Source organism: Callorhinus ursinus, unplaced genomic scaffold (genome assembly GCF_003265705.2).
Source record: "Callorhinus ursinus isolate GAN/ISIS: 27379988/994484 unplaced genomic scaffold, GSC_fseal_2.0 scaffold32, whole genome shotgun sequence".
In the NCBI taxonomy this organism is placed as follows: Eukaryota; Metazoa; Chordata; class Mammalia; order Carnivora; family Otariidae; genus Callorhinus; species Callorhinus ursinus.
Genome location: NW_027397094.1, coordinates 6,601,607 through 6,624,473, shown reverse-complemented (window position 1 = coordinate 6,624,473; position 22,867 = coordinate 6,601,607). Strand labels below are relative to the sequence as shown.

At 49.7% G+C, this 22,867-nt stretch overlaps 1 protein-coding gene across 26 annotated transcripts in view; it reads left to right on the top strand.

Annotated features, from left to right (window-relative positions):
- Nucleotides 1–22,867, top strand: part of SGMS1 (sphingomyelin synthase 1) — a 266,979-nt gene that overhangs the window by 16,276 nt on the left and 227,836 nt on the right. For 7 of the 26 annotated variants that reach the window (XR_012374283.1, XR_012374286.1, XR_012374285.1 and 4 more), the window contains one exon: nt 16,017–16,110. The exons of 17 other annotated variants lie outside the window; for them this stretch is intronic. The gene's annotated coding sequence lies outside the window, so the exon portion shown is untranslated. Of the gene's footprint in view, nt 1–16,016; nt 16,111–17,513; nt 18,429–22,867 lie in introns of those variants that run through there. 2 more of the 26 variants (XR_012374282.1, XR_012374284.1) reach the window with 2 other exon arrangements.

Sequence of the window (22,867 nt, the reverse complement as noted above, 5' to 3'; positions counted from 1 at the left end):
AAGATATGACTGAGAATGTTCCAAATCTATAATTTGCTTTGAAAGAGTATAAACATCTTTTGTTTTAATTATAGTAAAATATACGTAACAGAAAATGGACCATTCATGGTGTTAAGTGGACTCACTTTGTTGTGCAACCACCACCGCCGTCTGTCCAGGACCCCCTCATCCTCACGAGCTGAGATTCTGTCCACAGTAAACACTAGCTCTCCGTTCCCCCCGCCCCTCAGCCCTGGCACCCACTCTTAACTTTCTCCGTCTGTGATTTTATTTACTCTAGGGACCTCATGTAAGTGGAACTGCACAGTACTTGTCCTTTTGGGTGTGGCTTATTTCTATCTTTAAAAAGGCCTTTTTTTTCTTTTTAAGATTTTATTTATTTGTCAGAGAGAGAGAGAGCACGAGCGAGGGGGGTGGCAGAGGGAGAAGCAGGCTCCCCACTGAGCAGGGAGCCCGATGCGGGACTCCATCCCAGGACCCTGAGATCATGGCCTGAGCTGAAAGCAGACACTTAACTGACTGAGCCACCCAGGCGTTCCCCCCCCCTTTTTAAGATTTTATTTATTCATTTGAGACACAGAGATACAGAGAGAGAGAGAGAGAGAGAGAGAGCATAAGCAGAGAGAGAGGCAGAGGGAGAGGGAGAAGCAGACTCCCTGCTGAGCCAGGAGCCCGATGTGGGGCTCCATCCCAAGACCCTGGGATCATGACCTGAGCCGAAGGCAGACGCTTAACCATCTGAGCCACCCAGGCACCCCGCCCCCCTCCCCCCCTTTTTTTTAAATAAGGAAAAATGTGTGCCTTGTGATCAGTTTTGCTGTTGGGCCACGATGCTCAAGTTTGGTCAAGGAGCTGCTTCCCTCGTGGACCTAAAAACACCCAAGTACTTTGAGCAGTGTTCAGCTGAAGCCGTAGCATCTGCCTGAGGTCAGGAGAGCAGAAGGTCCCCGACTCACCATGTTTTTACTTTATGATGATGTGAAAGTGATGTAGAAACCGCACTTGGCATTTCGAGTTTGGACGTTTTCTCCAGGCCGGCGAGATGCAGTACAATCCTCTCCCGGGATGGAGGGCGGCAGCCTCCAGGCGGACCCCCCATCACGAGGGTCAACAACGTGCACACTTCCCACCACTCTGCCCCCACACAGCCGTCCTGTTTGTCACCTCGGCACAGTGCTCAGTAGATTACCTGGGAGAGCCAGCCCTGTGTTATCAAATAGACTCTGTACTCGATGCTCTAGCCCACCTGCAGGCTCCCACGAGTGTTCTGAGCACAGTGAAGGTTGGCTTAGCTAAGCTGGGAGGTTCAGTGCCGGGTGTGTTAAATGCATGTTCACCCGATGATATTTTCAACTTATGTTAGGTTTGTTTGTTTGTTTGTGTATTTATTTTTAAAAAGATTTATTTGACAGAGAGAGAGAGAGAGAGCACAAGCAGGGGGAGAGGCAGAAGGAGAAGCAGGCTTCCCGCTGAGCAGGGAGTCCGATGCGGGGCTTGATCCCAGGACCCTGAGATCATGACCTGAGCTGAAGGCAGACGCCCAGCCGACAGAACCACCCAGGTGCCCCTTACCTTAGGTTTATTGGGATGTAACCCCCCCACCGTCAGTTGAGGAAGAGACTACATGAAAGCGGCCTTGCCCATGAACTTGGCAGCAGCCTTTCCTGAGGCCTGTCAGCGTTCTTGGAAAAGCGCCTGGTGTTTTCACGTCTTTTGCTCTGATTGGTCTTGCGTGGCAGGAGGGAGAGCTGATGGGGGGCTGGCCCCTCCACTCAGCCTCTCAGCCTCGGCCAGTAGAGTCCTCAGCAGAGGCCTTTCTGGGTGCGCAGATAACGATTTGTTTCAGCACTTTGCTGGTCGGTTGGCTGGCCCCTGGCAGTGCAGGCATGCCCGCGTAGGGACCGCCGTGTGTTTGGGAGGGGAGCAGAGGTTCTGGGCCGTAGGTGTTTGCTCTCACATTGTGTCAGCTCTTGGTGTTCGTGTGTACTTGGGGGGGCCGCGGGGATGGAGCATGGCCGGGGAGGTGGGGCACAGGCCTCCTGAAGCCACAGGTCCCAGGCAGTGTGTTTGTGGAGATGTGGGAGATTGGGGTTAGCTTCCTGTCTGTGGCAAGAGAAGTGAAACCTGTTGTACCCTTATAGGCCTGATAAGAATCAAATGAGATGAGCTGTGGTCTTAGCAGCATCCAACCAGCTGTCTGTTTCCGCCAGCTGCATTTTCTGAGGCCACGGCCGGGTCTGAGGAGGGCGGCCTGTCCTCCGGGTCACTGACCGCACTGTGGACACATGGTTGGGGGAAAGTCTGTGTTTTGCCCTAGGATCTCTCTTTCTGTTTCATCTTGTCCTGGCATCTGTCTTGGTCTTTTTACTGATGGGTGTGTGTGTGGATTGCAGAGTTGTGGAGTGGGTTTACATATCAAGGCCGTGATTTAAACTTTATTTCTTTTTTAAAGATTTTATTTATTCATTTTTGAGAGAGGAGCGGGGGGAGTAGAGGAAGAAGTCCCGACGTGGGGCTCGATCCCAGGACCCCAGGATCATGACCTGAGCGGAAGGCAGATGCTTAACGGACAGGGCCACCCAGGCGCCCCAAGGCCTTGATTTAAGTAGGGAAGCAAGAACACATAACATGCACATTTGATACTCAGTTGTATCACTTACATATTTACTTAGACACTCTGGCAATTGGTCAAATATTCTACTTCAAAAAATAACCACAATACGGTCTGCCTTAATGTTTTGGTTCAGTGTGCTATATATATCGTCAGGGCTAGGTGTCTGGGAAGAAAGATAATTAGGGCGCTTTTGTACCACGAACATTCTGAGTGCTGCTAACGAACGCACCGCTTCCGATCCCCGGGCAAACAGTTTACAGGTGAAGTCTGCCTTCCGTTACGCGCCTGATGGCTGAATGCAGCGTGGCACCTGCTGGGTTGAACCCCCCTCTCCACCCCCCGCAAGTCGTCGTCGTGGTTCCTCTTGGCTGCTGAGAGCGTGGCAGAGAGGCGGGGCTCCTGCCCACGTGTCTCCTGATGGACCGGGGACACCAGTGAGCGCTGTCTTCATCCCTCGTGGGGAAAGCGGGCCCCACTCTTGAGGAGGTTAAGATCAGAAGAGGAGGATGGCACATGGCCCCAGACTGTTCATGCCTCCGGTGTCTGCCGCTTCCGTCGTGTGTTGAGCTAATCTGAGTCTTCCCAGACCACTCCACTGGGATTGCTGCTGATCCTCGGTCCTCCGCCCTCCTCCCCTCTCCTGGACCATCCTGCTTTCATTTCCTTTTTCCTCGTTGGGTCTTCGAGCTCCTCCTGTCTTCCCAAGGACTTCTTCCCTGGCACCTCTGCCTGACTGGTACTTGGAAATGTTCCCTTAGTTCGCCCCTCACCCCTGTGGTGTGCAGGCAAGGGGAGCAGTCTCCTCTCTTCCAGCTGGGGTCCGGCCGGGAGAGGGCTCCGATTACTGGGTTTCTGGCTCAAAAAGTTCCTTACTGTCTGGGAGGCATGGTCAGAGCAGTTTAGTGCCTAAAACTTAGACCGTGTAGGGGGAGTGACGGAGGAAGTGCAGAGCATTTTCTGCACCAGGCTTCTGCTGCAGGAATAAAACTCTAGGGGTCAGAAGTATTGATGTGGATTAAAGGCGACCTTTCCCATCTGATCTGTACTTCGTTTCCAGAATGGTTAAGCGCCCCCCCCCCCGGAATAAACAGTAGCCTGTTTTTCAAGTTTTACGCTCTTCTTCGTTTTTGAAAATTCAGTAAATGATAAAATCTCAGCCTGCTCACACGTGCTCTGGCCTGTCCCGTTTCTCTGTCTCGGCGTAGAACACAAATTTGCACGCTCTTCACAGTAACATATGTTTGAAAATAAGTATTAGAAATTGACTTCAAGAACTCATTTGTTTGGGCTCACAGATTTGTTGCCAGTTGCATCTTTAAGGCCCCTTCAAATTATATGGCTGTTCGATTTAAAATATTTATGCAGTATTTATTTTATGACTATAGAGGATTGCACAGTTAATTTTCTTTACCCCTCAGTTTTCTTTATTGCCTTAACATTTGGAGGTACTGTTTCTGAGATTGTATATCTTAAGACTGTGATTTCTTGGATTTTTTTTTTTTTTTTTTAGTTTACTGAACTGCCTAAGTGGAGATTTTGTCAGATTCGTTCATTTGTGTGGTGCAGAAGTTTATGGGAAATGAATGAGGGAACACGGGATATTGGGCGGCATACATCATGGTGTAGTGATTATTGCCAGAGGCGGGTTTGGGTGCCTGCACGGGCCAGTCACCAGCCATGGGGTGGGGACAGTAATGCCCATCATACAGGTTTGTTATGGGATTGGGTCTGTCGGTGCCCAGCACGCTGCAGGTGTAGAGGGTACATGGTAGTGGCTATTACTAGGGCTTCTTTTTGAGGACAGAAAGCAGTAGAAAGTGGTTATGGGGGCACCCGGCTGGCTCAGTCAGTGGAGCACATGATTCTTGATCTTGGGGTTGTGAGCTCGAGCCCCATGTTGGGGGTAGTTTACATGAAAAAAATAAAATGTCTTTATAAAAAATAGAAAGCGGTTATGTCTTCCTGTCATTTCTTTTTATTATTATTTACCATAACAGAGGATTTTTTGGTGGCACGAGGGAGGTCTTGGCTGACTGAAAGCCTCATTCCGTTTTTCGATTGCATTCATGTCATCTAAATTTGTGCATGTCCATCTTTTGTTCTGGTTGCTTTTTTTTTTTTTTTTTTTTTAAAGATTTTGTTTATTTGACAGAGAGAGACACAGCGAGAGAGGGAACACAAGCAGGGGGAGTGGGAGAGGGAGAAGCAGACTCCCCGCCGAGCAGGGAGCCCGATGCAGGGCTCGATCCCAGGACCCCGGGATCATGACCCGAGCTGAAGGCAGACCCTTAACGACTGAGCCACCCAGGCGCCCCTGTTCTGGTTGCTTTTACAGCTGTGGCGCATGATGCGAAAAACACAGCAGATCACAGTAAGTTTTTCTCTGTCTAGAACCTTTGCAGATCAATCAGTCTGACCAGCCAGTTCTTTGTGCAGAGAATAGTGGCTTTATATTGATCTTTTTTGCAGTTTTAGATGTTTTTATGATGAAACATTTTAATCATTTAGAAAAATATAGAGAATAATATAATGAACATATATATATACCCAAGCCCTCACTTTTATCAAATATTTTGCATATTTGATGTGTTTTGGGGAGTGTGTGTGTGTATAAATTTTTTTTTAAACAAACACCCCATTTCCATGGGACTGGAAGTTCGGGGGCTGTGGGGTCTGGTTCTCTGCTCTGTGGTGCAGGGGGGATAGTGCTTGGGGAGTGGCGGGCTTCACAGAAACACTGTATCCTTCTCCAGGGGCCCTCCGCCCTTCTTCCCAGAGGTAACATTGTTAGACAGCAGCCTTCCAGGAGGGGTAAGTATCTTGCTGGGTTCAGCCAGTGATACAATTGTGAGTTAAATGAGGACTGCCCTCAGGGAACTTTGAGCGTTGAGACACAAGGTGGGGCAGAGGAATTCAGAAATGGCTCCTACGGAAACCAGAACAGGTGCGGAGCTACAGTAGCCCTTGGGATGAACCTGAACTTCCATGAACTTGAACTTGAAGATGGGCTGAACTTGGGGGCGCGGAGATGGGGCAGGCCTTTCCAGGTGAGCCAGAGCTCCGCGGTGGGAACAGCGTTCCTAGGGATTAAGAGTAGGTAGTTCAGGGTTGCCTGGACTCTTATCACCAGTAGCAAGAGAAGTGGCCAGAGAGCAAGACCCCTGAGCCCTAACTTCACAGAACCGGCAGCGCTAGGCCCTTAATGGAGCAGGACAGCAGATGAGAAGCGGACATTCCAGAAGCAGGCCGTCCTGGATGAAACTTTAGTTGCTCCCCTTCTGGCTGTGTGGCCCGGAGTAAGCCACTTGCCCTCTCCCATGTGCGGTCCGTTCTTACTTCAGCTGCCGAGAAGTTAAGAGCATGGAATTGAGTTTTTGGGAGACACTGCACTGTTTTGAGGTTCTGTTGCCTGTGGGGATTTGAAAGAAGCAGCTCCGTGAGGAGAAGCCTAAGACTTAGCGGTTGGTCCCAGATGTACGGAGCGACCCCCGCACGTGCCGTCCTGCACACAGTGACCCCACCAGTGCTGTCCTTCCTCCAGTGGAAAAGACCATCCTCTTGGTCGTCTGGGCAGACCCGGGGACCATCCACAGTTGCTTTTCCGTGACCCCCGTCCCCTTCCATGCCCCAGAGAAAGGTCATTTGGTCTCCGCATTATCTCATGCATTCGTCCAGACTTGAGCCCGCACCCCTTCCTGCCTGGATTCCACCTAGCCGTCCGCTCTCTGCCCTGACCTCCTTCCCCTCACCCGACTGCTGGCAGTCCTCTTCCCAGGCTGGAGAGGGGGTCGTGGTACCATCCTGCCCACATGTGCCCCTGGCTCCCCGTGCCCCAAGGAGAAAGCCTGAGCCCCTCAGTCGAACGTGTCTGTGGTCTGTCCCTTGCTGTCCCTCTCACCCCCCCCGCCGTCCCCTCCCCGGTGGTGGTTCCTTACTCCCGAGCTTTGTGCCCCCTCGAATGCCTGCTGCTGCACCGGTCTGCCTTAGTTTCCTCTCTCAGGGTCTCTGCCGTCTCTCTCTCCCCCCACCAGCAGCCTGGGCTGGGTGTTGCCCTGCACCTGCCACGGTCCTTCCGCCCAGCACACCGGCTGCTGGAGGGGGGCAGTGGGGATGTGAGTGTGCACTCAGGACATGTGGTCACAGCCCAGCCCTGGAGAACAGTGGCAGTCACACCTCGTGTGTGTCCCCTCAGGTGCCTCCCTGGACATGCGGTCGCCCGGCAGGTGCGAGGGAGGCCCCCGGGGCTGTCCCCTCCTGTGGGGGCAGAACGGAAAGTGAGCAGCGAAGCAGGGTTCCTAAAATTGGGGGGCCATCAGTGGTGGAAGAGACCAGACTTGGAGCCAAAGGCCCTTGCTCTCCCGGAGCCGGCTGAGCCAGGGCGTGTCAGAGCGATGTTTTTGCAGTCATCATCAAAAAGAATTGGCAGTGGGCGCCTGGGTGGCTCAGATGGTTGAGCGACTGCCTTCAGCTCGGGTCATGATCCTGGAGTCCCGGGATCGAGTCCCGCATCGGGCTCCCTGCTCAGCGGGGAGTCTGCTTCTCCCTCTGATCCTCCCCCCCCCTCACGTGCTCTCTCTCTCTCATTCTCTCTCTCTCAAATAAATAAAATCCCAAAGAAAAAAAAGGAATTGGCAGAGGGAGTGATGTTGGAAAACTGTTCTGCGTGTGAACTTTGCGGGAATACTCTCCATTTCCCTGCTTGCCCTTCAGTGCTGGTGAAGCGCTCAGGCTCAGAGGCTGTGCCTGCCTGGGTTCCCTTGGCCACAGGGGCCGGGCCCAGGAGTGGTCTTCTGGGTTCTGCTCTGCGCGGGGCCCAAGGATTCGCCACATTTCAGAGGGTCACTTGGGGAATCTTACTGACATCAAGCACTTTCCCTGCTTCGCAAACTAATACGGTGACAACAATAAATTCTTAGTCCGTTAATAAGTTGTACTTACATTCTGTTAAATCCTTTTTTTAAAAAAGATTTTATTTATTTGAGAGAGAGAGAGAGAGAGCGTGTGAGCAAGGGGAGTGGCAGAAGGACAGGGAGAAGCAGGGAGCCCAACACGGGACTCGATCCCAGGACCCTGGAATCATGACCTGAGCCGAAGGCAGATGCCTAACCGACTGAGCCACCCAGGCGCCCCTCTGTTAAATCCTTTGAAAAATGAAATGGTTTCTTCCATTCTAGAACTCTGGAGTCTCTGCATATACTTGCTCAGGACGAGAAGACGGCTCAGCTGCACTCAACAATCATGTTCTTAATTTCCAAGAATTTCTAAAATTTTGGAAATTGCTGCCTCTGCAGTGGGTTGTTACAGGGAAACTACGCCTGCCTGTTTTATCAGTCCTCATCTCGACCCCTCCAGCATTTGGTGCTCGAGGTGTAGCAGGCTCTCTGGCCCGAGGAAACCTGTCTTCTCTCGGATTCTGTCATGTGAGAGGGCGCTAGTCTGTGTCTTCTCCTGTCTGCCCCCTTCCTTGATGACTTCCCCACCGTCCACTCTGCTGTCCACACACGTCAGTGGTTTTCACTGTATTTTGTTCCCTGCTGCAGTTTGTGCGGATGCCTGGCCGTTTTTCTGTATGTGGGTATTTCTGCTACTGGTCCTGCTGTCCTCCCAGACCCAGTGACTTGAAGACAAATTGACCTGAGAATGTCTGCAGTGGGAAAGGATCAAGAGACCATTTGCTTCTTTGTCTCATTTTAGGAGTAGGTAAACTGAGGCTCGGGGGGTGATGCGGCTTATGTAAGTTGACACAGTCCTCCTTCGATGAAGTTAGGCCAGAAGCCAAGGTTCCTGACCCCTCTGTACCTCGTAGAGGTCCTCACACGGACTCTTCATGGTCTCCTGTTCCATTATTGTTAGCTGGGCAAGGAGCCTCAGAGCTGTTCGACCCTCACGTGTCCCTCTTTCCCCTCAAAGTAGACATCAAATAGTCATTCACCAAGACCTACCAATTTTTTCTGTGATTTGAAAATTTTATTCAGTTATTTAAAAAAAATTACCAGCAGTAAAATTCACTCTTTTGGAGCATTTAGTTCTCTGAGTTTTAACACATGCACTGATCCACGTGTCCTCTACTGCAAATGGCCCGTGGCTTCTGCCTCTCAGATCCCCTGGTGCTACCTCTTTGTAGTCAGTCCCCCCATCCCTAACTCCTGACAGCACGGATCCATTCTCTGTTGCTGTTCTGATATTACAGAATATCACGTAAGTGGGATTGTACAGATTATCCCCTCCTGAGACTCACTTCTTTCCCTTAGTGGAGTGCATTTGAGATTCATCCATGTTGTTCTGTGTATTAGTAGTTTGTTCCTTTTTTTTCACTAAGTATTAGTCCAGGGTATGGGCGTACCACAGGTTTTTTTTGTTCTGTTTTTGTTTGTTTGTTTGTTTGTTTTTTTTACCCTTCACCCACTGCATTCCCACTAGAAATACATGAGAGTCCTGGCTGATGTGCATCTTTGTTGGCATTTGATGTTGCCAGTTTTGAAAAGTTAGCCATTCTGGTAGGTGTGCGGTGGTATCTCACTGTGATGTTAAGTTGCATTTCCCTGATGATCAGTGATGTTGAGTATCTTTTTATGGCTTATTTGCCTTTCTTCTGCCTGCTAATGTATATCCGTGTGTCTTCTATTATGCTGTTGGTTTTACCCATTGTCATGATCATAATTGTATTCCAGGTTGGTATTGTGCTAGTTTTTTATATCAACATTGTTGTCCATATACTACAGTAGATTCCAGAGGGCAGGGCACTGAGCGAGGAACTTTATATATGTAATCTCAATTTATCCTCACAAAATCCTTGTGACAGAAGTAGTGTTTTATCTTATTGTGGAGGAGATTGTAATAGACCCCATGTTCAACGGATATTTGTTGCATGCCTACCGTATGCTTTGAGCCAGGCATTAGACCTGTGTACTCGTTCTGTGACTTTGGGCAAGTCATTTAATTACTGAGTCCGTGTTCATATCTGTTAAATAGGGATCTGTCTCACGATATTTTCTCTCAAGGTTATTGAGTGAGGGTTTTGAAGGAGAGTGTAGGAAGCATGCTCAGCAGAAGGTCTGGCCCATGGCATTTACTGAGAAAGAATTAGCATTAGCTTCTGGTCTAACACCTCCTACCGAATGAGGCTGTTCCTGGCCTGTCCTGGCCACCTCCCTCTGGAAAACTGCCCCTGGGTCAGTCCCCTGCTCCACTCTGGATCAAATACTAGAGCCGACACAAGATTCAGCCTTTTCCTTTTATGAAATGTGTTTCTCTGTTTCCTCTGTGTGGCTTACTAATAGACTGCCTCATTTGGCCAAGAAAGATGGGATTGGACCAGTTTTGCATGACAAACCTGTGGTGCTGCAGTTGTCCCTGCTCAAACCTACCCCCCCTCCCCCCCCCCCCCCGGCCAATAGATGCAGAAGGGACCAGTGACCCTGGAGCTTGCTGGTGGCTAACCTGGATGCTCTGTTCCAAAATTCACATTTCATACTTTTTGTTTCCATTTTGCAATCTTTATATTTATCCAATAGCATAATTAATCAACCAATTAAGTTTTTAACTTCTTTTTTTTTTAAGATTTTGTTTATTCTAGAAAGTGCGAGCAAGCACAAGCGGCAGGGGAGGGGCAGAGGGGGAGGGAGAAGCAGACTCCCCGCTGAGCAGGGAGCCTGACCTGCGGTGTGGGGCTCCATCCCAGGACCTCCCAGGACCTTGAGAACATGACCTGAGCCAAAGGCAGGTGCTTAACCCACCGAGCCACCCAGGCACCCCCTAATTTTTTAACTTCTTAATGTAGTTACAAACATACAGATTTGGTTGACACCACTTTATACTTTAAAAACCTAACCTTAGGTATGACAAAGGGGTGCTGTAAGCAATGGTATATGTTGTGTTGCTGGAATTTTTTAAATTTGTCATTTGCTAGTCATTTAATCAGGTTTTTTCTTTTTTTTTAAGATTTTATTTATATATTTGACAGAGAGAGACACAGCGAGAGTGGGAACACAAGCAGGGGGAGTAGCAGGCTCCCTGCAGAGCAGGGAGCCCGATGCGGGGCTCGATCCCAGGACCCTGGGACCATGACCTGAGCCGAAGGCAGACGCTTAACGACTGAGCCACCCAGGCGCCCCTAATCAGGTTTTTTTCTTTATTGGCCAGATCATTTGGGATGATTTCCAGGAAACTGGAAATACTTTGAAGAGATGTTGCTATTTGTAATGAGTGCCCAAGGTTTTCTAACGTCAGTAATAGAAAAGCTGAATGAGGGGCAGCTGGGTGGCTCAGTCGTTAAGCGTCTGCCTTCGGCTCAGGTCATGGTCCCAGGGTCCTGGGATCGAGCCCCGCATCGGGCTCCCTGCTCGGCAGGGAGCCTGCTTCTCCCTCTCCCACTCCCCCTGCTTGTGTTCCCTCTCTCACTGTGTCTCTCTCTGTCAAATAAATAAAATCTTTAAAAACAAAAACAAGATAAGCTGAATGAGCCAAGTGTTTACTTAGAGTCCATTTCAGCTCCAGTGGAAGAATGTCTTACCTTTACGAATATCATCAAGGGTGATCTGGTTGGCAAGGTTGTTCTGTTTAGGGTAGGACAAGAAGAGGAAACTGTAATATGAGCAAAAACAAAAGGGTATAGCAATGACCTTGTACAAATTGTCAGGTCATCCGTTGTGGGGTGTGTGAGGCTTTGTCTGTGGGAGCAAGGGTTGGGCTGCAGTGGGCTCCCCGCGTTCTCCTGTGCCCTTGCTGGAGCACTTGGTGTGTCGTCCTTCCCTGGGCAGGCGTGGATGTGCTGCTCACCCTATGTGGGGTGCATCCCCCTGTTGGCCTCTGTAATCCCCTCGGCAGCACAGCAGGCCTTTGAAGTGCAGGAGCCCAGAGGAGCATCCAAGACTGTGGATTCTGGAGTAGACGGCCTGGGGCCAGGTCCTCGGTCTACCGCTCGCCAGTTTCACGACTGTGCACAACTTAATTGCTTTCTGCACCTCGAGCTTCCTTCATCTGTATAATGGGTGTAATAATAGTGCCTACTTCACAGGGGTAAACGATTGTAAAGAAAGAAGAACCGTCAAGAGGTGGAGTTGAGATGACCTGATTCTGGTCATCTGGTGCCATTGTTTTCAGTATAGGAGGCGAGCCTCCGGGATACCCACAGTCACGTTTCCTCTCTCCTTCCTACCCACGTGGGAAGAATTTCTCATTTCTTGAATTGAATGCCAGGGGAAAAGTTTGATAGCGTGTTTTTACTAGAAATACAAATAATTATCGTGAAAATGACTGTTGCCACCTAAGAAATGGAGTTAGCTAAACTAAAAGGGACCTTTTTTTTATATGAAGCCCCCCCCCCCCAAATAAAGCCCAAGTATTTTTTGTAGAGTTACTGCACCTAAGATTAGTTATGGTACGTGACAGTCTCATCTTATAGGTGAAAATATTAAAAACATAATCAGCTCTCTGTTAAAAACACAACCCAGCACGATTTCATTGAAATGATTCCACTCTGCTGCTTTAATCTTGAATTTGGCTGGGTTGCATGTGAGTTGATTTTTTTTCCGTTTGAGATGAGCTCAATAAGGTGGGACCCCAGATGTGAGTCCACCAGGAGGAAAAACTGTTTGTGAATTTCACGTCGGTCTAAAAATCCAATTTGACTTACACCGTGGGCAGTGTGTGGTGCTGGCTGAGTCTGCATCATTATTCTGAAGTCTGTGCTGATGTCCTGTGACTAATACGTTCCAGCTGTCTGGGTCACTACTTTGGAGTACTATTTATTTGCGGTAGTGATGCTGCAAATAGGAAAAGCTTTCCCTTTTGTTGGTTGAGAGCTCTGCTGGTAATTAGCAAAACAAGCATGCCTCTTATTTGGGAGAGACTGGGAAGGCGGCTGAAGGGTACATTGTACACAACCACAGTGGAAAACAATTTGGCATTACTTAGAAGAGCTGAACACGCACACTCCGCACTCCCGAGCTTAGTCCTCCTCTCTTAAGTGTATACCCTGGAAAAACGCGGTATGTGCCCCAGGGATAGGCACTGGAATGTAAATAGTGCTGTTCATAATAGCAAAAACTGACAAAACCCCAGGTGATCCTCGGCGGAATGGAGCGGTGAGCTGTTGGTCTGTTCACACAGAGAGAACTGCATAGATAGTGGTGATCATCAGCCACGGCCATGTGAGTTGCCGGGGTGAATCTCAGAATCCGCATCAGAAGAGGCAAGTCTTAATACGTACACTCTGGTTTCACTTTACATTGGTTTTAAAACCTGGCAAAATGCAACCGCATACTGAGAATATGTATGTGATGAAAACATAAGGACGAGCAGAGGAATTAAACCAGAATTGGGGCTAGTGGTTAATTGTGCAGGGAAGTGGATGGAGGGAGTCAGGAAGGGGCACACACGTCTTCCATAAAACCCCCCAGACCCAGCCGCTGGGGCATCAGGTGCATGGGCTTTGTTTCCATTATTCTCTAGTCTGACATATGGTCGCCGAATAACATGGTACCCCAAATGTAGCAGCTTAAAACACTGACAAACATTGGTTATCTCACAAGGTCTGTGTGTGGGCAAGACGTCGGGAGCAGCTTGGCTGGGCTGGGTGGTTCTGGTTCGGGGGTCTCCCATCTGGTTGTGGCTCAGGTAGCCGCGGCAGCAGCCGTCCTCAGAAGGCTCGGTGGGCTCGAGGTGCAGCTCCCGGGCTCCCCAGGGCTGGTGTGCCAGGGGCCCTCCCAGGACAGAGTGAGGGGGCTGCCCTGGACCCCAGCCGTTCAGATCTGACTCCCGTTTCCCCCAGCTGGATGGAGAGACGTGCGCGTTCAGTGGGCAGTAGGAAGAGGGGCAGGAAGCTCCCCGTCTGCTCAGTGTGGGTGGGTGGGGGGCGCACCAGAGCTTGAGTGTGGGACGCAGGATCATTGGCGCCTTCTCCAAGGCTGGTTCCTGTGCTTGTGCACTTCTTGATCTACTTCACGATTAAGTTTTTATTTTTTTTTATTTTTTTTATTTTTTTTAAAGATTTTATTTATTTATTTGAGAGAGAGAGAATGAGAGATAGAGAGCACGAGAGGGAAGAGGGTCAGAGGGAGAAGCAGACTCCCTGCTGAGCAGGGAGCCCGATGCGGGACTCGATCCCAGGACTCCAGGATCATGACCTGAGCCGAAGGCAGTCGCTTAACCAACTGAGCCACCCAGGCGCCCCACGATTAAGTTTTTATAGACAAGCCGAACTGGGAAGCTGATTTTGCGTTAGTAATGGTGCAGGCACTCATCGACATGACAAGGATGTGGGTGCCGCACGTGTTTGCAGTGTGGGGCTGGAGTAGAGTCCGTGGTGGGGGCTGACTGTTGGGGGGAGGGGGCCCTCGCTGCTGACAGCACCTGCAGGGGGTGGGGGTGGGCAGGGCAGAGAGGGACCCGGGGAGTACAGACCCCAGGACGTGTGGTGTAGACGGGACCACGTGTGCCTAGATGTCCGTCTACCTGTGTCCCTAGATCGGGTGGAAATCTGGGACTCGTGATTTTTGAGGAGAATTCTCTGGGCTAAGGGCCATCGGTAGTGTCCTGGGCTCACCGTGATATTGAAGTCTTTACCAGCCTCAACTGTTCTCCCGACACCCCCTTTAATGGGAAAGGAGAGCCCACCCCTCACTCCCTTCCCCTACAAGTGAGGGTGTAGCTGGAAATGAACTGGACCAGTAAGGATAGGAGTTTGAGCTTAATTCATGCTGTGATTACATTGTGCTCGAAATGCATGTTTGTTTTATTAGCAAGTTTTCAACTGCTGTTCCATGCTTATCCTCACCAAAATCTCTGAGTAAAACTGATGTTTCCAAAGGAGCGTCATGTGTTTTCCCTTGGATTTGGGTAGCTTTTGGCCTAACCTCCTGGTGAGTGCTCCTGGGGTCCAGGTGCCCCGGCGTGTGAGGCATCGAGACCCATCCTATCTCCTTGCGGGTTGCAGCATCCTTGGGAACAGGTGCTCCCCAGTCCCCAGGTGAGGAAGCAGCTTGAGGCAGTTCTCTTGGTTTTTCATCGAGCTGGCGGGTGGAGGAGACGGGACTGAAAGCCAGGCACAGGGGCCCTGACTCACTTTCTTCAAGCTTTCGTATGTGGCGCCTTCACACGTTGGACATCAATACCTGTAAACCTCTTTGTGCAGGATTGTGGTGACCAGTGCATGCAGGACCCCTTTAAGCCATAAGGGGACACCACGTGTTCCTCAGTGGTTCTGATGCTGCCTCTGTCCTCAGTGGTAGAGCCGTGCGTGTCATTATACGGGACTTGGCTGGCTACAAAAATGAGAGGAAATATCCTCAACAGCAAGTGATAATTGCCTTTTGTTGCGGCCAAGATAAAAGGCGCCTCTGGTGATGCTTGTTTTGCTTCCCTTGGCCAACAGTGTGCTCTTTTGAGAAAAAAGGGAGAAAAAAATATACGTATGATGTCACAATTATATTAAAGATTATTGTGTTTAAAAGGGAAGTCTAATTACTAGTAATAGTTACAGAATTGGTAATCATAATTAGAGTATTGATGGTAGTATTAAGAATGATTATTATTTTTTTTAAGTAATTTATTTCAGGGAGAGAGAGAGCACAGGCAGGGGGAATGGGGAGGGGCAGAGGCAGAGGGAGAAGCAGACTCCCCGCTGAGCAGAGAGCCCCCGATGTGGGGCTCGATCCCAGGACCCTGAGATCATGACCTGAGCCGAAGGCAGACGCTTCAGTGACTAAACCATCCAGGTGTCCCAAGAATGATTATTCTTCAGGGAACAAACTGCCGTGCACCCCCTCCCCGCAGATGGCATGTGAATGTGTTCGGCCTCTTGGCCTTAAGGTTGCTTTTCAGCAGAGCGTCATATGGGGTGGGGGGGCCACCTATATGGTGAGACATGCCTTGAGCTTGGGGTCAGAAGATCTAAGTAGAGGTTTCATCCCCGGTGTTTTCTAGTTGAACATCCTTGTCGTACTGTCATGCTGTCGTTGGGCACGTGGTGGGTCTGCCTGGGAGGCCCAGGAGGCCCAGCAGTCTGGCATGGTTCCGAGGGTTCACGGGGGCCTCACGTGGGGTCTCAGAAATCCACAGTCACACTCCGGCCCTGGAAGCTCCCCTTCTCTTCTGAGTGGCGGTTTGGGCGACATAATGTGTCACTGCCTTGAAATTGATGTGAGTTAAGAGATACTTAATCAGGAATTTCTTTGTCCCAGAACTTTCTAGAGTGGCCAAGGCTAACGGTTGTTCCCCACATTCAGGATGGGATGGATCAGTTTTTTCTCTCCTCACTTTTCTCCTTGCTTAAAAGCAATTTAGACAGAGCACCTTTTTAATCTAGAGGTTTGTCATAAATGAAGAACATTTGCTCAACTGAAATAGCTTTAATTTAATAAAAATCCTTGGTGGTAATATGTTGTTTTGCTTCTGCTTGCAGGGTGAGGGAGCATGAACGGCCTTGAATGCGCCCCTGGGCATATTTAGCCATTCGCTTTTCATTAGGAGAAAGAAGACGGCCATCCGCTTGAGAGGTGTGTAAGGATTTCTCTGCACTTTTTATCCTAAAATTTTCAGACATATGGAAGAGTTAGAAGAATGTGCAGTGAGTTCCTATGTATCCACCGCCTACATTTAACACTTGTTAGCATTTTGCCATATTGTGTGTGTGTGTCTGTGCGTGTGTGTGTGTGTGTGTGTGTGTGTGTGTGTGTTTGAGGGCTTGTACATTTTCCTGCTGAAGCATGGTAAAGTAAAAGTAAGTTGTAGGCATCATGACATTTTATCCTAAATTCTTTCGGATGTAGCTTCTAAAAATAAGGATATTTTCCCTTGAGAGGCATTTTAGAACATTCATAAACTATGCAACGTAGAATCATTTAATTAAACACGGTTATAATTTCCTATTGAAAGGTGTAATTTTGGATTTATGATCCTTTCATAGCCGAAGTAAATGAAGTCAGGTTTTCAAAAATCTTTAAGCAGTGATTTATTTAAAGGACAGACAGGCAGTGTGAACCTGTTTGGTGTGAGAACAGTCTGCACATAAAGGATTGGGATTTGCACTTGCCCATGTGCCCTGCACGAGAGGATGGCCGTGTTTTCCTTGTTCCGCGTGCTCTGCCTGTCTGCGCTCCTGAGGCTGGTGTCCCTGCGGCTTTCACAAGTAGACTAGTTGCTGTTGTTGAATGGGATCGAAGATCTTCACGGAGTTTTGAGCCTGAACTCCCAAGAGAATGTGCCAGGGATATGCAGTCATGTCAAGTTGAGGTTACTGTGTTGAAACCAATGTTCAAGACATTCACAGTGATTCTCAGCACCATGATTTGACTACTCGAATTGAAACTCCCATCAAATCCTGCAGGTGTGTTCTGCTGTGATTAGAGGTGTAGATGGTGACGCGTCACGACCACACAGTCACTTGCTACCACTCGGTGGTTCTGCGTAGCTGTGTGCTGTCCCAAGGGCTGCCCTCTGCTGCATGTTGATGGGCTCTCTCTCACTGGGCCCTGGGAGTCCAAGCATTTCTTCATAGATGTTTATGAGCTCCAGTTGCCTGTTTAGAGCATGATTTTAGACGAAGTTTGTTTATAAGTGAGCCTTATAGGGCAGTGGAGGCTTCTTAAGATTCTTGTGTTTTATTTAGAACACAAAGTTAGCGAGAGCCGTGAAGTTTCTTGGAAAGACCCCAGCATTCCGAAGGAGCTGTGACTGGAGTTGTAGGGCTCTCAGAATGATCTAGTTTGGTTTTTTTGCTTTTTGGCCTCTGGTTAGGCTTTGAAAAGATGATGAAGAGGAGGAAAAAAATGGGACTCCACTTGAGGCAAAAAGGCTTTGACAGATTGAGAAGAGAAAGGCGTCTGGGGCCCCGTGTGGGGGCTTCAGTTCGCTCTCTGCCCCTGGGGTAATGTTTTTTTCTCTCTGTCTGTTGAACTAGGGTATGCACACAGACAGTGCAGTCTTGTTACATATACAGGTCAGTATAATTTCAGAAACCGAGCACTCCCCTGTGACCAGCACCCGGATCAAGAAGCAGAACATTTCCACCACAGCCTCATGCCCCCATCTGGACCCTACACACCACCTCGCTCCATGGGTAGCCACGCTCTTGACTTCTAAGAGCATAATTTCATATTGTCTGTTGTTCTTTGTGTGTGTGTGTGTGTGTGTGTGTGAGAGAGAGAGAGTGTGCGTGTCGTATATAATGCAGATCGTACTGTTTTGTGCCTGGCTTTTCTCATTCAACAGTGTATTAGCTTATCCCATATTGTTGCAGATAGTTACAGATTGTTCATTTTCATTGCTATGGAGTGTCACATTGTGTGAGAATAAACCAGTCTCTTCATTCTATTAGATGCAGGTAGTTTCTGCGGGGCTGGGGGCGGGGGTTGCCCTGGCAGAAATGAGGATTACGCGGGGTTTTATCCCCATGGCTACCGTGGAGGCCGTCCTGGGTGTCCAGCTTCTGCTGTCCATGAAAGAGGAATCCAGGGGCAGACAGAAGGTGGAGGCACGGCTGGGAGAGCCTGTGTGGTTTCTCAGTCCTGCAGTGATTCCTGCTGCTCTTCCTGGGGCTCAGCACGTCCCTTTCCACCTTGGTCCCTGCTGACAACACGTTTTCTCCCCCCTCTCCTCTGCCACTTCCCCCTCAGAGGGGACAGATCAGACACCAGGCCGCTGGTGAATAAAGTTTATTAGGTGCTGATATTAGATGTTCGATGGGGAAAGTCATGGGCTTGCTCTGGAGCACCTGTGCTGTGGGTATGGACCCACAGGTGCGGGTGTGGGCCACACCCCTGGAAGCCAGCTGTGCCGCAGAGTTGAGCGTGTAGATGCAGAGGCTTGTTTGGGCCGGGCCTATAACAGGACAGGAACTGGGCGGGGGGGGGGGGGTTGCTCAGTAAGGGGGGATGGGCACTGCGGAGTACAAGCACATGTGCATTGCCCAGTTTTTGACCCAGTAAAATGTGTCTGGCTGAATTCGGCAAGCTCACCGATTTCGAACCTTTAGGGAATAGAATGTTCATTGCGTGGAAGTGGTTCCTGTGGGATTTGGGTGTGGTTATGGCTAAATTTGGTTTCTGTAAGCAAAGTTTTATTCAAACACGGTCATGTTCATTTGTTTATGGTTCGTCTGTGACTGCTTTTGTGCTGCAACAGCAGAATCGAACGGTTGTGAAAGAGACCAGGGTCTGTAGCTCCGGCAGTGATCTGTGGCCTGCAAGACCTAGCATGTTTGCCGTCGGCGCTTTACTTCATAAAAGCAAGGGCACGGTGGTGATAACCTCTGTAGTTTTGAAATAGTCTGAGCCCATTAATTTTAATGTGAATGCCTTTATTTATCCCTTTATTTATCCAACAAATACTGACCGAGAAGCTACTGTGTGTCAGGGGTAATGAGCTGGCAGTAGTCGCATAGGCTCCTGCCCTTGTGGAACTTACCAGAGGCCCCTGTGAGCTGGAAGCTCCACCCCGGGACTGTGCTTTCTATGCATCAGAACAGAAGCATGAAATGGAAACGGAATGACCACATCTTCAGTTTTAAATGAGTGTATGTTGGTTATATTTCTTAATTTTATAAATTTGATAAGCACTTTCCATAACATAATGGTTACTTCAGTTGTATGGCAAATGTATATGATCTATTTAGATATGGCCGTGTCTCTAAGTGTGTCTCAAAGTCCTGCTTGTTTCCATGTGGTGACACAGCATGTAAAGCCATGTAAGGTCATGTATCTGGATTGGGCCGTGACCTTTGACGTGCTCATCAAAGCACAAGCAGACCACCCATCTCAGGCTACTTGAATAATAAATCATAAAACTCAACAGAAAGAACAGCATACGAGGTAGTAAAGTTTGGAATGTGGTATAACAAATTCATCTGTGTCCGTTGGCATGCTTATCTGTTTGCTCTCGTGAGGTTGTAAAAGTTGGTTTTTTCTTAATGGGAGGCCATAGAGGGCATCATCATGAACGGAGACAGGTGAAACTTTTAGTATTGTTTTAACCCCGTTAGCATTTTCATGTGTGCTCGTAGATGTGTTATGGGTGAGAGTCACTGCCCCGTCGTCACCCCAGACTGTCCCCCGACAGACAGAAAGGAAATGCCCTTGACTCCTCTCCACAAACCCTCGTCAGCCATGGCGGCTGCATTGCCTCAGTCCGGCCTCGAGACATCCTTTAGGAAAGTGAAGTGAGACCGAGCATTTATCTGGATGTTGTAGTTACAGTTGGTTAGCTGCGTGTAATAATGTAAGGATGGGAAAAGGCAAGGAGTCCTGGCAGTGTGTACTCCTTGCCTTAGGGGCCATCTGACCTCGGGGGGGTTGCTCCTTGTCACCTTCTGGGTCGGCGATCTGGTGAGGGCACTTTCCCCCGAAATGAGAGCCTCCCAGCAGGGGCCCTCTGCGGGAGCCACGGAGACGGACGCCAGCTGGTGGGGCATAGTTTCACGACTGGGGGCCAGACCCCGCACTGGTTTGTCTTGTTGCCAAGATTCATAAAGTGAAGGTGTAGCTCCTTTTTATGAGGAAGAAATGGTACGTATCCTTTCTCACTTTCCGCTTTTGTGTTTAAAATGTTTTTACACATTCAGTCCTGGTCTTCGTTTTAGTCATTTTTTATAGTGGTGCAGAATTCGGGATAAATGAACAGGGAGAACTGAGAAGATCGACCGTTGTTTTCCTCACGAAACTGGGAGCTGTGGGCTTCGCTGCTTTGGCTAAAAAGAAAGGGTTCTGAAACAAATTTGAGGAGAAGAGCACCTGATCTGTGGCATTAGAAAACCTGGATCTTCTAACCTTCTAAGAGGGAGCTCTTTCACCCCGAACTCCAGCCTCAGGGGCATTTAATTTGTCAAGGCCAGCTCATTAAGGTTGACTTCCTCAGGCTCTGGTTTTGCGTCTGGAGAGGGGTCAGTGCTAATGTGCACACGAGGACCACGTGGTAGAGTGAGTTGTGGTTTAGAAAGAGTATCGGGATGACTCTCTTGGTTTCAAGCCACAGAAAACCCAATCAGAGTGTCTGTCAGTGAAAGAAGCCTTGTTGACGCCTCAGGTAGCTAGCCGACAGCCGGCGGCGGATCTCACTTCCGGAAGGGCTCGTCAGGGGAGCCACATGATGTCATAAGGTCCTCGATGGCTGCCTTCTCGGGCTGCAGACGGGGGCCCCGCAGCAGCTTCAGGTCCACACTCTTCCAGGGATCCTCTGGGACCGGGCCAAGGGCCTGTCCTGACAGGGTCGCGCACTTCGTGCCGAGAACCCGGGGTCCGCGTGTTGGTTCAGCTGAGGATGAAGGCCTGAGTCAGGGCAGTGCGGGATGCTTCCCTCCAGAAATCGGCCTGGTTTCCCACAGGGTCGGTGGGTGCTGGCATAGTAATAACACTAATAGTAATTAATGCATCTCTTTATGTTTGCAAATTATTTTTTTTAAAGATTTTATTTATTTATTTGACAGAGACACAGCGAGAGCAGGAACACAAGCAGGGGGAGTGGGAGAGGGAGAAGCAGGCTTCCCGCTGAGCAGGGAGCCCAATGCGGGGCTCGATCCCAGGACCCCGGGATCATGACCTGAGCCGAAGGCAGACGCTCAAGGACTGAGCCACCCAGGCGCCCCTGCAAAGCATTTTTAGGTGTGTTCTCTTGTGTGACCTGAGAGGAGCATCAGGAAGGCGGGATGAAGAAGTGATTAAGAACCCGGATGCTGGGGCCAGGTTGCATGGATTCGGTTATTAGCCGCAGACGATTTTGACACATTACTTAACCTCTTGTGTGCCCCAGTCTCCTGAACCGTGCCATGGGGTTGAAGGTATCCACCCGCGAGGGCTCTGGGAAGGGCTGAATTAATGGATATGTGCTGGGCACTTAGAACAGTGCCTGATACATGCTAGTCTATCCCTTGTGAATCTTTAAAACCAGCCCCGCCAGCGAAGTGTCTTCATGTGATGGGTGAGGCACCGAAGTCCAGAGTCATGTGACCTGTAAGGGTGACATCTGCTGTCAGGTCTCCTGACTTCTTGTGCCCACACTGGTCTTTGTAAGGATTGTGGGGGTGTTTGGAGTAATAATAAGTCCAGGGAGGAGAGAGGGAAATTCTCCTTGGTTCCAGAACAGTAGCCTGCTGTTGGGACGTACCTAAGTGTGCAGGAAGCATTGCTGATGTGCTCACGTGCAGTTTGGTCTTCGGCTTCCCCTACACTGAGTGCCCCCGGGTGTGTTTTGGGAGCATCACGACGCGGAAATCCATGCTCCCAAGTGTCCCACGGTGGCAGGCAACATGCTTGGGAGAGTCAGCCCTGTCCAGGGTTGGCACTCACCCTGGAAATGTTGGCTGATTGTTTAATGAGATCCAGCATTAGGACCTCAGAGGAAGCTAAGATTTCTGTGGCCGGGAGGTGACTTGACCCTGCAGCGTGGGGTGAAGACATGGCTTCTGTTGGGGAGAGGCTTGGGCCGCCCCAGAATGCCGCCTCACCAGTTTCTTCATGAAGAAGATCGTCCCACGGTGTTGAGAATGTCTTGTGGAGGAATTACTCAGATTGACTTCCTGAAGGAGGCTTGCCCCGGGGACTCAGACCTCGGTATGACCCAGACGTCTGAGGAGGGTCATGCTGCTTTCTGAGGACAAAGACAACAATTTCTTTGTACTGTGGACTCAAGACACTGGAAGTCTAGAGTATCGCTGTGGGTAATCTGTAATACACCCCAAGGACGTAGCTGTGCACGCAAGGGAGAACGTGGTGGGTAATCTGTAATACACCCCAAGGACGTAGCTGTGCACGCAAGGGAGAATGTGGTGGGTAATCTGTAATACACCCCAAAGACGTAGCTGTGCAAGCAAGGGAGAACGTGGTGGGTAATCTGTAATACACCCCAAAGACGTAGCTGTGCACACAAGGGAGAACGTGGTAGGTAATCTGTAATACACCCCAAAGACATAGCTGTGCACACAAGGGAGAACGTGGAAGGTAATCTGTAATACACCCCAAAGACGTAGCTGTGCACGCAAGGGAAAACGTGGTGGGGCCTGCAGTTTGGAGGCTCCCTGCAGGGGCTTTTGGAGAAACACAGTGCTGCTCGAAATTTCCAGAGCTGGCTTCGTGGCCAGCTTGGCCGCGCCGTGGCCTGGGCCTGTGCCCACCCTGCTGCTCGCTGCCCGGTGTGTGGGAGGCGCTCAGATAGTTCTTGAATGGACAGATCTGTCTGAACTGTGCCTTTGTCTTCAGTTTGGGTTTCTGTTGACAAGAAGTTGTTTACCATATGGATGTCTTCGGGAATTAAAGCTTTGAGCCC